The sequence below is a fragment of the Triticum aestivum genome, chromosome 4B, assembly GCF_018294505.1.
Source record: "Triticum aestivum cultivar Chinese Spring chromosome 4B, IWGSC CS RefSeq v2.1, whole genome shotgun sequence".
NCBI lineage: Eukaryota > Viridiplantae > Streptophyta > Magnoliopsida > Poales > Poaceae > Triticum > Triticum aestivum.
In genome coordinates this window covers 89,633,545-89,646,364 of record NC_057804.1, presented here as the reverse complement: position 1 = coordinate 89,646,364, position 12,820 = coordinate 89,633,545, and positions in this window count along the sequence as shown.

Below are 12,820 nucleotides of genomic sequence, written 5' to 3'. Positions count from 1 at the left end.
ATCTTTCCACTCAGAACATTAATTTCTTCTATCACATGAACCTTTTTACTAGTAGATTTTTCGGTGTGCCATTGAGAATAATTAACCATAATATTATCTAGGAGTTTAGTAGCTTCTCCTAAAGTGATTTCCATAAAAGTGCCTCCCGCGGCCGAATCTAAAAGATTTCTAGAAGCAAAATTCAATCCGGCATAAACTTTTTGTATGATCATCCATAAATTCAAACCATGTTTAGGGCAATTACGTATCATTAATTTCATCCTCTCCTAAGATTGTGCAACATGCTCATGATCAAGTTAGTTAAAATTCATAATATCGTTTCTAAGAGAGATGATCTTAGAGGCAGGAAAATACTTAGAGATAAAAGCATCTTTGCACTTATTCCATGAATCAATACTATTTTTAGGCAAAGAAGAAAACCAAGTTTTAGCACGATCTCTAAGCGAAAATGGGAATAACTTCAATTTAGCAATATCATTACCCATGTCTTTCTTCTTTTGCATATCACACAAATCAACAAAGTTGTTTAGATGAGTAGCGGCATCTTCATTAGGAAGGCCGGAGAATTGATATTTCATAACAAGATCCAACAAAGGAGCATTGATTCCACAAGATTCAACATCATTAAGAGGAGCAATTGGAGTGCTAAGGAAATCATTATTATTGGTATTGGAAAAGTCACACAATTTAGTATTATCTTGAGCCATCATGACAAGCAATCCAACACACAAGCACACAAGAGACAAGCGAAAAAGAGGCGAACGGAAAAGAGAGGGCGAATAAAACGGCAAGGGTGAAGTGAGGGAGAGGAAAACGAGAGGCAAATGGCAAATAATGTAATGCGAGGGAGATGAGTTTGTGATGGGTACTTGGTATGTCTTGACTTGAGTGAAGACCTACCCGGCAACGGCGCCAGAAATCCTCCTTGCTACCACTTGAGCATGGGTTGGTTTTTCCCTTGAAGAGGAAAGGGTGATGCAGCAAAGCAGCGTAAGTATTTCCCTTAGTTTTTGAGAACCAAGGTATCAATCCAGTAGGAGGCTCCACGCAAGTCCCTCGTACCTACACAAACAAATAAGAACCTCGCAACCAACGCGATAAAGGGGTTGTCTATCCCTTCACGGCAACTTGCGAAAGTGAGATCTGATAGAGCTAATATGATAAGATAAATATTTTTGGTATTTTTATGATATAGATTGACAACTAAAGATTGCAAAATATAGTAGATTGAAAACATATATGATGGAGAATAGACCTGGGGGCCATAGGTTTCACTAGCGGCTTCTCTCAAGATAGCATAAGTATCACGGTGGGTGAACAAATTACTGTCGAGCAATTGATAGAAAAATGCATAGTTATGAGAATATCTAGGCATGATCATGTATATAGGCATCACGTCCATGACAAGTAGATCGAAACGATTCTGCATCTACTACTATTACTCCACACATCGACCACTATCCAGCATGCATCTAGAGTATTAAGTTCATAAGAACAGAGTAACGCATTAAGCAAGATGACATGATGTAGAGGGATAAACTCAAGCAATATGATAGAAACCCCATCTTTTTATCCTCGATGGAAACAATACAATACGTGCCTTGCTGCCCCTGCTGTCACTGGGAAAGGACACCGCAAGATTGAACCCAAAGCTAAGCACTTCTCCCATTGCAAGAAAGATCAATCTAGTAGGCCAAACCAAACTGATAATTCAAAGAGACTTGCAAAGATAACCAATCATACATAAAGGAATTCAGAGGATATTCAAATATTTCTCATAGATAAAATTGATCATAAACCCACAATTCATTGGATCTCGACAAACACACCACAAAAAGAGTTACATCGAATAGATCTCCAAGAAGATCGAGGAGAACTTTGTATTGAGATTCAAAGAGAGAGAATAAGTCATCTATCTAATAACTATGGACCCGAAGGTCTGTGGTAAACAACTCACAACTCATCGGAGAGGCCTTGGCAATGATGTAGAAGCCCTCCGTGATCGGTTCCCCCTCTGGTAGAGCATCGGAAAAGGCCCCAAGATGGGATCTCATGGGTATAGAAGGTTGCGGCGATGGAAATAGGTTTTCATGGTGCTCCTGGATGTTTTCGAGGTACGTAGATATATATAGGCGAAGGAGGTCAGTCAGGGGAGCCACGAGGGGCCCACGAGGCAGGGGGCGCGCCCGCCCCCCTTAGGGCATGCCCTCCACCCTCGTGGCCTCCTCAGCTGCTTCTTGACGTCCACTCCAAGTCTCCTAGATTGCGTTTGTTCCAAAAAGATCGCTCCCGAAGGTTTCATTCCGTTTGGACTCCGTTTGATATTCTTTTTCTTCGAAACACTGAAATAGGGAAAAAGAAGCAATTTGGGTTGGGCCTCCGATTAGCAGGTTAGTCCCAAAAATGATATAAGAGTGTATAGTAAAGGCCATAAACATCCAAAACGGATAATATAATAGCATAGAACAATAAAAAATTATAGATACGTTGGAGACGTATCAGGCAACAAGAGGAGAGAGTGTGTCCACGTACCCTCGTAGACCGAAAGCGGAAGCGTTTAGTTAACGCAGTTGATATAGTCAAACGTCTTAGCGATCTAACAGATCCAAGTACCGAACGCACGACACCTCCGCAATCTGCACACGTTCAGCTCGGTGACGTCCCTCAAACTCTAGATCCAGCTGAGGCCGAGGGAGAGTTCCGTCAGCACGACGGCGTGGTGAAGGTGATGCTGAAGTTACCGGCGCAGGGCTTCGCCTAAGCACTATGATGATATGACCGAGGTGGAAAACTATGGAGGAGGCACCGCACACGACTAAGAGATTGTCTGTTGTGTCTTTGGGGTGCCCCCTGCCCCCGTATATAAAGGAGGGGAGGAGGAGGACAGCCAACAAGGGGCACACCAGGGAGAGGGGAGTCCTACTAGGACTCCAGTCCTAGTAGGATTCGGCCCCACCCTTTTTTACTTCTACCGGAGGGGGAAAAGGGGAAGGAGAGGGAGTAGGAGAAGGAAAGGGGGGTGGCGCCCCCTTCCCAAGTCCAATTCGGCCTCCTGCCCAAAGGGGGGCGCACCAACCCCTTGTGGATTGGTGTGCTTCCCTCTTATGGCCCATAAGGCCCATAACTTCTCTCAAGGGGTTCCGGTAACCTCCCGGTACTCCGGAAAAATGCCCGAACCACTCAGAACCATTCCGATGTCCAAATGCAACCTTCCAATATATGAATCTTTATGTCTCGACCATTTCAAGACTCCTTGTCACGTCCATGATCTCATTCGGGACTCTGAACAAACTTCGGTACATCATATCATATAAACTCATAATACCAATCGTCATTGAACGTTAAGCGTGCGGACCCTACGAGTTCGAGAACTATGTAGACAGGACCGAGACACGTCTACGGTTAATAACCAATAGCGGAACCTGGATGCTCATATATTGGTTCCTACATATTCTACGAAGATCTTTATCGGTCAAACCGCATAACAACATACGTTATTCACTTTGTCATCGGTATGTTACTTGGCCAAGATTTGATCGTCGGTATCATTATACCTAGTTCAATCTCATTACCGGTAAGTCTCTTTACTCGTTCCGTAATACTTCATCCCGCAACTAACTCATTAGTTACAATGGTTGCAAGGCTTATAGTGATGAGTATTACCGAGAGGGCCCAGAGATACCTCTCCGAAACACGGAGTGACAAATCCTAATCTCGATATATGCCAATCCAACAAACACCTTTGGAGACACCTGTAGAGCACCTTTATAATCACCATTTTACGTTGTGATGTTTGGCAGCACATAAAGTGTTCCTTCGGTATTCGGGAGTTGCATAATCTCATAGTATGAGGAACTTGTATAAGTCATGATGAAAGCAGTAGCAATGAAATTGACACGATCATAATGCTAAGCTAACGGATGGGTCATGTCCATCACATCATTCTCCTAATGATGTGATCTCGTTCATTAAATGAAAACACATGTCTATGGTTACGAAACATAACCATCTTTGATTAACAAGCTAGTCAAGTAGAGGCATACTAGGGACTATAAATTTTTTCTATATATTCACACATGTACTAAGTTTCCGGTTAAGACAATTCTAGCATGAATAATAAACATCTATCTATCTATCTTATATTATATACTTAAAACGATAGAAAACGAACGATGAAGATTTATCTCTTTAGAGTTATGATTTTTGAACGGCCTAGATTTAACAGTTCACGTAATAGAATTATTTTTTCAACCACCACGTGGTAGAATCAAACCTGACCAAATAAACCGATTACACAAGTTTGTCACGTGTATTGTTTACCAAAGGTAGTCAACGTGAGTCTGTTAAGGACACGTTAAAAAAGATACAATGGGGCACCAAGCCAACCCAAGCACGTAGGTTCCCAGAAACTTAAAAGGAAAGCGCATAGGTTTAAGAAAAACATATAGGTTCCGAGAAAAGGAAATACGTACTAAGTATATATCCACCTGCAAACTTCCGTGGACTCAAATTTGTAACAGGGCAGCACATGTATGTAGCCCCGCAAAAAAAAAAAAAAAGCACACCCATGTATGTAGAAAAAAAAAAGCAAATACGTGCATGCAGTAGAAAAAGTGAATAAACAAGTTCGTCTCCATATGGACTAAATCAAATGTGTTGTTGATCGCGAATTTTGGCGGCTTAGATTTAAAAGTAATACGTACTAGAGTATTTTTTAACAAGTTCCACTGAGGGGACGATACGGACTCCCGCCACAGTGCATGCACAAGTTGCCGAACCGTCATGCATTACATCTGGTCTCGACGGATACTGCACGCATGCATATCAATAGACGTGATAATCAAATCTAAGACAAATTAGGGATGGACTCAAGTCAAATATGAGATGTGCTTCAAATATTTTCTCTTTCCAAACTGCCGGATCTACACTAATTGCGGGATGATTATACCTATATCAAGAATTTTGCCATCCTGAAATCCCGGAGCAGTCTGGTTTGGGCACCGGCTGCAATGCAGTGATGCCATCATCCATGATGTTATCATGAACATGAAGTTATAGCATCAGCACGAGCCATATCTCTAACTCAAAAAAGAGCACGAGCCACACCTGTTTTATTTTCTTTGCACGTTGTCACGAAATAGATACGATCAATTGATGATGACAATATGAAAATTTGCAACTTACGAATTCACTTCAGTAGATATTCAAATTAATATTACTGAATTTTGAAAGCATAGCCCTATTTTACAAAATGATATTATTAATAGAAAATGCCAAAAAAACAGTACTCATATGAATCCGTAAGGACGTCGATAACTGCCACACGTGTGGCAGGAAAGGAGACGCATCACACGTCTCTAATGGAAATAGATTGTCACGTCATCGCATGCATGCATGCGAGAATTTTTTCAGATTTCCAGTTTTTAAAATATTTTATCTCTTAAATGAAATATCCGATTGAAGATCCGCTTTCACCATTAAATCCCTCGCGACGAGATCTTCAAAACTAGATCTCATATCGATATATTTCGGCGATTTTTTTTGATTAAAAGTTGCCATGTCTATTGCACATGAATTGCCATGAAATTTACACTGAAGTTGCCATGATATGTTTTAACTATTTTCTTTTACATTTAAAAGTAAATTTTAACATATTATAAAATGGAGAATTAAGAAACTAGACTTGCCATGCACCATAAACTAAATTGCCATGATACATGCACTTAAAATTGCCATTGTTCAATAAAAAAAATTCATGGTCAAAGTACTGAAATTGCCATCATCAAAAAACTAAAATTGCCATGATCTACAAACTAAAATTGCCACATGGCAACTTTAGTTTAAGCACTATGGCAACTATAGTGTAAACATCATGGCAACTTCTGGGTAAAAAAATTCGTCGAAACATATCAACATGGGGTCTAGTTTTGAAGATCTCGTCGAGACGAATTTAATGGTGAAAACGGATTTTTAGTTTGCTTTTTTATTTAGGAGATAAAACATTTTTAAGCCGAAAACCAAAAAGATTTCTGTTGATGTTATCTATTCATACGTGGCAAAATGAGTGGTGATGGAGGCGTGTGGGCGATCTGCAAACGCCCACACATGTGGACGTTCGTTTTCTGATCCGTAAACAGCTAAAGATTTTTTTAGGGGATAAACAGCTAATGATTGAAACAAATTGTACATAGATATTGCTGAATGAAGAAAACAGAATAAAAAGATAACACGCCAAAAAAATACTTAAGTGTATCAAACATATATTTAGCTACAAATTAATATTACTGGCTTTGAAAGTATAACCCTGTTTTTATAAATGATATTCTTAACAGAAAATGTCAAAAAAATACAGTAATCATATGAATCCATAGAAAGTGAAAGATTGAAATTTTTTGTACAAAGATATTATGTAATGAGAGAAACCCAATACAAAAATAACACGCCAAAACATAGATTTAGCTATAAGATTTATATAAAAAAAATATTTATAATTGAGATAAGTGGAGACATGCATAAATCATGATAAATTGCAATGTTCATGACAAATGGAGTTTGCGGAGAAGTTTTACACAGGGTAGGATCAAATATTTTAAAAAGTATCTTATAAGGCATGCATGAAATCGAGAAGTGGGATGACATATCAATACAAATGTGCCATGTGTGCAAGTGAGCATATTGTATGAGACAAGAAAAATGGTGTTGTTCCGGCAAAAATGAAAGTCTGGACCAACAAATCATACTAATGTGCAAAAGGATATAAGTTTGCACAAGGCAGCATGGATTTAATCTATGTCAAGACCAGGCAAGGGATACATGTTTCAACAATTGTTGGTCGACATACACACCTTACAAGGACAAGCGGCATATACAGTTCAAAGAATAATATAGATGCATGAAAGCATATCTAGATACATGTCACATCACAAACACAAAACAAATGCATTATGGCTACCAGAGGACGTAGGAAGAGGAATGCAAAGTTAAGTATGATTCATGTATTTCAATTTAAGAAAATAGGGGTGAAGAGATTCACACTCTGGGATGAGGTGTGCAAGAAATAACCTTCAAAATAGTTTGAAGGTTCTTGATTTTGCACCACAGACAAAATACCATTGCCCATTTGGGTCAGACGATAATGATTTTCTTGGCTAAAGACCAATATTTGCATAGTAAAAAGGAATGGTAGTGCATGTCTGGGGAAATAATATTATCTTAAGATACTAATTTTTTAAGTGCTTTGGCTATTGGGTTTTTTAATGAGATAGGTCTATCTATCAACACATCAACGTCTAGCTGCGCAATTGCGCGGATCACCCAGCTAGTTTATCATGAATTAAGGAAATAAATAATAACTTTATTATTGCCTCTATGGAATATTTTCTTCAATTTAGACTGACCAGTTTATGTAATTTGGTATAAAAAATAATTGCAAAAATGGTGGCTACTCGATTGAAGGCTTTGTTACCAAAAATTATCAGCCCAACATAGAGTGCATTTGTTCTGGAAAGATTGATAACGGATAATACTTTAGTGGCCTATGAATGTTTTCACACAATCAAGAACAGAAGAGAAGGTAGATATGGCTTATGTGCTATAAAACTTGACATGCACAAAGCATACGATAGAGTCGAGTGGCCTTTCTTGAAGGAGATTATGTTGAGATTGGGTTTTCGTCGAGAATGGGTGAATTTGATTATGCAATGCATCTCAACTGTCGAATACAGAGTAAGGATCAATGCGGAGGAAAGTGAGAGTTTCAAGCCTACTAGAGGGTTGAGGCAGCGTGATCCGTTATCACCATACCTCTTTCTGCTGTGCACAGGGGGGTTGAATGCCTTGCTGACGCATGTTGAGGACAACAGAAACATATCAGGAGTTAAAGTATGTAGAGACGCCCTGCCAGTCACAAACCTTCTCTTTGCGGATGATTCATTGATCTAGATGAACGCCAACTAACATAATGCAGCAGCCCTGAAATCCGCATTAGACTTATATTGTGCGGCGTCGCGACAGCTAGTAAGCATGGAGAAGTCAAGTATTTTCTTTAGTCCTAATACAACGGTAGAGATCAGAGAAAAAAAAGTGTACAACGCTGAATTTAATGACGGAGGCAATGAATGACAAATACTTGGGTTTGCCAGCAAATGTTGGCGTTGATAAAACAGACTACTTTAAATTTCTGATTGAACAAATTGTTAAGAAAATTAGTGGTTGGAAAGAAAAATTACTGTCTGCCGGGGGGAAGGAGATCCTGCTCAAGGCTGTGATCCAAGCCATACCTACCTATGCAATGTCAGTCTTTAAAATTCCTTAAAAAATCTGTAAAGGAATCATTGACGCGATTACGCATTTCTAGTGAGGCGATGATGAGAACCAGAGGAGGATGCACTGGATGGCCTGATGAAAAATGTGTGTACCAAAAAACCAAGGAGGAATGGGATCCCGTGATATCCACTGTTTCAACCTGGCTTTGCTTGCCAAACAGGCATGGCCTCTCATTGATAATCCTGATTCCTTGTGTACTACTATTCTGAGGGCCAAGTACTATCCTCATGGCGATTTTATGAAGGCCAAGCCAAAACGTGGCGCTTCCTTCACCTGGCAAAAGCATCATGGCAGGCATAACTACTCCGAAACATGATATTTGGCGAGTGGGGAATGGACATAATATCAATATTTGGGAAGATGCCTGGATCCCAAACTGTGCCACTAGAAAGATTGTGACCCCAAGGAGGGGACAATTATTACCAAAAGTGGGTGACCTGATTGACCCTGCCTCCAATAATTGGGATGAGGACCTGATTAGAAAAACTATGTGGCCCATTGACGCACAACAGATTCTTTCAATCCCACTTTCGCAACATGATATGACAAACTTCATTGCCTGGAGTTATACAAAAAATGGTATATTCTCGGTTTGGTCTGCTTACTCTGTGGAGTGGAATTATCAGTATGGAAGTAAACTAAAATATTCTAATGGGATGGGGCGAATCACACATAATCCTATATGGTGTCAAATATGAAAGTTATCTTGTCCGGCAAAACTAAAAAATTTCATATGGCGTACATTACATGGCACTCTCCCATGTCGGGTAACACTCGCTAACAGACACATGAAGGTCTCGCCCTCTTGCCCTAATTGCTCTCAAGGTTTAGAAGATACAAAATACATGCTTTTCCACTGTAGTAAAGCAAAGGAGGTTTGGAAGAAACTAGGGATGGATGAGATTATTGATAAAGCTTGCAAGGTTGGTCGTACTGGAGAGGCGATATTGGAATACCTTCTACTTCTTCCAGACCAAGATTTGAGTATTATGGGGTACCAAAATATACGGGAAATGATAGCTATTTCAGCTTGGTACCTATGGTGGGAAAGACGAAAATTAGTGCACAAAGAATTAACTCAGAATGCAAATCAGATATCAATGGTGATCAAGCACTCACCTCCAACTTTGTAAATGCATCATCTCCAAAGGCGTCCATGAAAAGGAGGGTTGGTACTGTCCTCCTAGGGGTTTTGTGAAACTTAATGTTGATGCCTCCTTTCATCATGACATGCTGAAGGGTACGGTGGGGGCAGTCTTCAGAGACGACAAGGGTAGGTTTATTGCAGGAGGAAATGGAAAAATTGACTATTGTGCGGATGTTCTGATGGCTGAAGCTCTAGCAATCAAATTTGGCCTAACACTGGCACAAAGGGCGGGGTGTAATCGCATAATCATCAACTCAGACAATCTGAAAGTAATTGAGACCATGCAGAATGGAGGACAATCAGCGGGTGCGGTGGTGACAATTTTGAGGACCGCTTTCACTATGCCTGTGATTTTTCATAACTAGATTCGAACACTGTAATAGAGAGGCAAATAAAGTAGCTCATGAACTTGCCAGATTAGCTAGATTTTCTTTGACTTTAGACTGGTTTGAGGAGCCCCTAAATGAAATTGTACTGATCCTTGAATAAAGTTTCGTTTTAATTCAAAAAAAAAGCTGGGCAGTAGCCACTGGAAATGGATGCAATACCACTATTACACATATGGAGCTTAGCCCTGAACCTCAAACGGGCCACACGCCATTTTAGCATGAGCGCTGCTATACATGTGATGAAGTTATGGTTGACTCGCAAACCAACGTCTGATTGGATGGTTAGAGGGACTGTAGTATCTCCAGTCCGCCCGGGTTCAAGTTCTAGTACTCGCATTTATTCCTGATAATTTCGTCTTCTAATTATAGTCACGTGATAACTTACATTGATGTCCATACCAAATTTCTAAAAATATTACTACATTATATTGTTATGAATTTGTGTTTATCCAATCTTTTAAGCATTTTAAGTCAATACTTGCAAGTTGTACTGAATTTTAGATTGTTTCAATGCTAGGAATTAGTTGGATTACTGGAAGCAACTAAAGAAGTCCGAGGAATGGAATGACGATGTGTATTAATTCTTGGATTTTTATTCTCAACATTTTTTTCCGTGAACACGCAAAGCTTACGTATCATTTCATTTATAGAAGGAATAGAATGAGTACAACGGTGGTACAACACATTACACGAACATAGGTAGGCGTGAACATGATGCCGGAGCAGAAAGACAAGGGATGCTCGGCCCGAACAAAGAAACAACACAACTAGAACCAACCCAATCCGAACCAGGAGCGACAATGCTGAACCAGCAATAACCCTCAACCGCCAAGCCAACACCGGGGATACCGTGAGCGAGCAAGATAGCGCCCCTTTAAGAAGGAAGACAATGCTGAGACGTCTTCGCCATCCGGTCCGGAGTAGCCAGACCTAGGGTTGACCTCGGGCTCGAAGAGGGCCATAGCTGGAGGCCATGACAACGCCTTCAAGACAGAAAAACGACACTCACGGGCGCCGCCGCTGCCAGCACCGGCAAGCAATGCAAATATTGTAAACACTTTTTGTTGCATTGTGCGCACGCCTACTTTTCTTTTTGCATGATATATGTGGCTCATTCATATAATAAAGATTATAGTACAAGTCACAGACCGACATGACAAAACTGAAAAGGCAACAGAACGTCTTCGAGCTTGACAACGCCCGTCACACGCCTTCGGCACCACCACAGCAGCCACCGGAAGAAAAAAAAAAGATGGATAACCTCCACACCCGAGCTCGACGTGGCTCCATGACTGATATGCAGCCTTGCGGATCTCCAAGGTGGCTCGCCGAAGGCGAAACCATTAGCCTTGAAAAAATCAAACCAGGGCAACACCCGGACACGCCATCAAACTCCAGATCTGATACCCTCACATGACTAAGATGTTGGAGTAGGAAACCATACCTGCCATCCATGAACCACGAACCCAGCACACGTTCCTTCTTCCAGATGTCATTGACGCAGACCACAATCTGCATCTGTTCCTTGACTACCTCCCAAGCTCCGCGCCGATGTTGGTGCAGACGTCATCACAAGGCGGAACCCGAGGACACATGTCCACCACAAGTATGCCGCTGCCGCCACGACATCCCCTCTTGAACAAACTGGTTACCAAATACATCACCGAGTCACCGACCATAGAGACGATTGCCTCGCCGGACAAGAATCCGGAGCTTCTTTATTCATCATCGCCTTCGCTGTTGCCGGAGCCAATACGTCGAACGACCCATAACCCTAAGCTTCTTGGGCCCTAAAACCTAAAGCTAAAACAATCCACACGTGCAGGATCCGGCAACCCCCCCCCCCCCCCCCCCCTCCCTACCACCGACAACCAATAGGTATCCAGCGGAGGAGAGCCGCCGAAAGACTGCGCTGGAAGGAGCGGCTCTCCTGGTGGTGGCGGCTAGGTTTAGCTACCAGGAGAAAAACTGCGCGTGCCTACTCGTGCGATCAAGATGTACTCTCTTTGTTTTTATTTACTCTGCATACTAGTTTTGACTGAAGTCAAATTATATAAAGTTTGACCAAGTTTGTAGAAAACAATATGAAAATTTACAGTATCAAATTTATATGATATGAAAATATATGCAATGATGAATCCAATAATATATACTAGATGGTGTATATGCTAATATATTTTTCTACAAACTTGTTGAAAGTATATAAAGTTTGACTTTAGACAAACCTAATATACGGAGTAAATAAAAACGGACCAGGTATGTAAAGCCATATTTGCCATATTGTGCTGTAACTCGTATCGGCTATTTAAAGTTACATATATAGTAAAATCAACCGTCTTTTACTCCAAAAATTATATCTGTGAAACCCTCCTAATGTTTCCGGTGATCTTGTTCCTCTTTGTTGTATGTCTCCTCTCCACCTCCGTCTCTGCATCATATTCGCCCAACATTTTTCGTCTCCGGTCAGTGACTCTTCCTCTAGCTCTCCGTCATTTCCTCCAACATTGTCGAGCATGTTGATGTTTGGAGCTAAAGAAGGCGACACATCAAGTGACTATTGGTCAACGTGGTTGGGCTTCACTTGTTAAAAGACACTTTTTTTGAACCTCTTAAACACATTTATCTCTAGGCTCAAATTCTTTCCTCCCTAGCGTTTTGTATCTCGGCCTTTTACGCATCTAATTTGTTTCATCTCCCTCGGCCTTTTACGCACCTAAGTTGCTACAAAATTCATCGCACAACTTGTCTAGTTACTCAGGATGCGAAAATCATAGCTACAAGGAGTACATACACATATATTTTCTGAATGTTATACAATATCATGAACATGTGAGTTCATTTGCACATAAACGGCGCCCAGAGTGTTAAGGCCAAACCATCAATACACAAAAGCTCAACAACACAACACGGTTTGACCAATTTTGAGATTCCTCTCTCTGGTCCACTTACCTTAATAGGC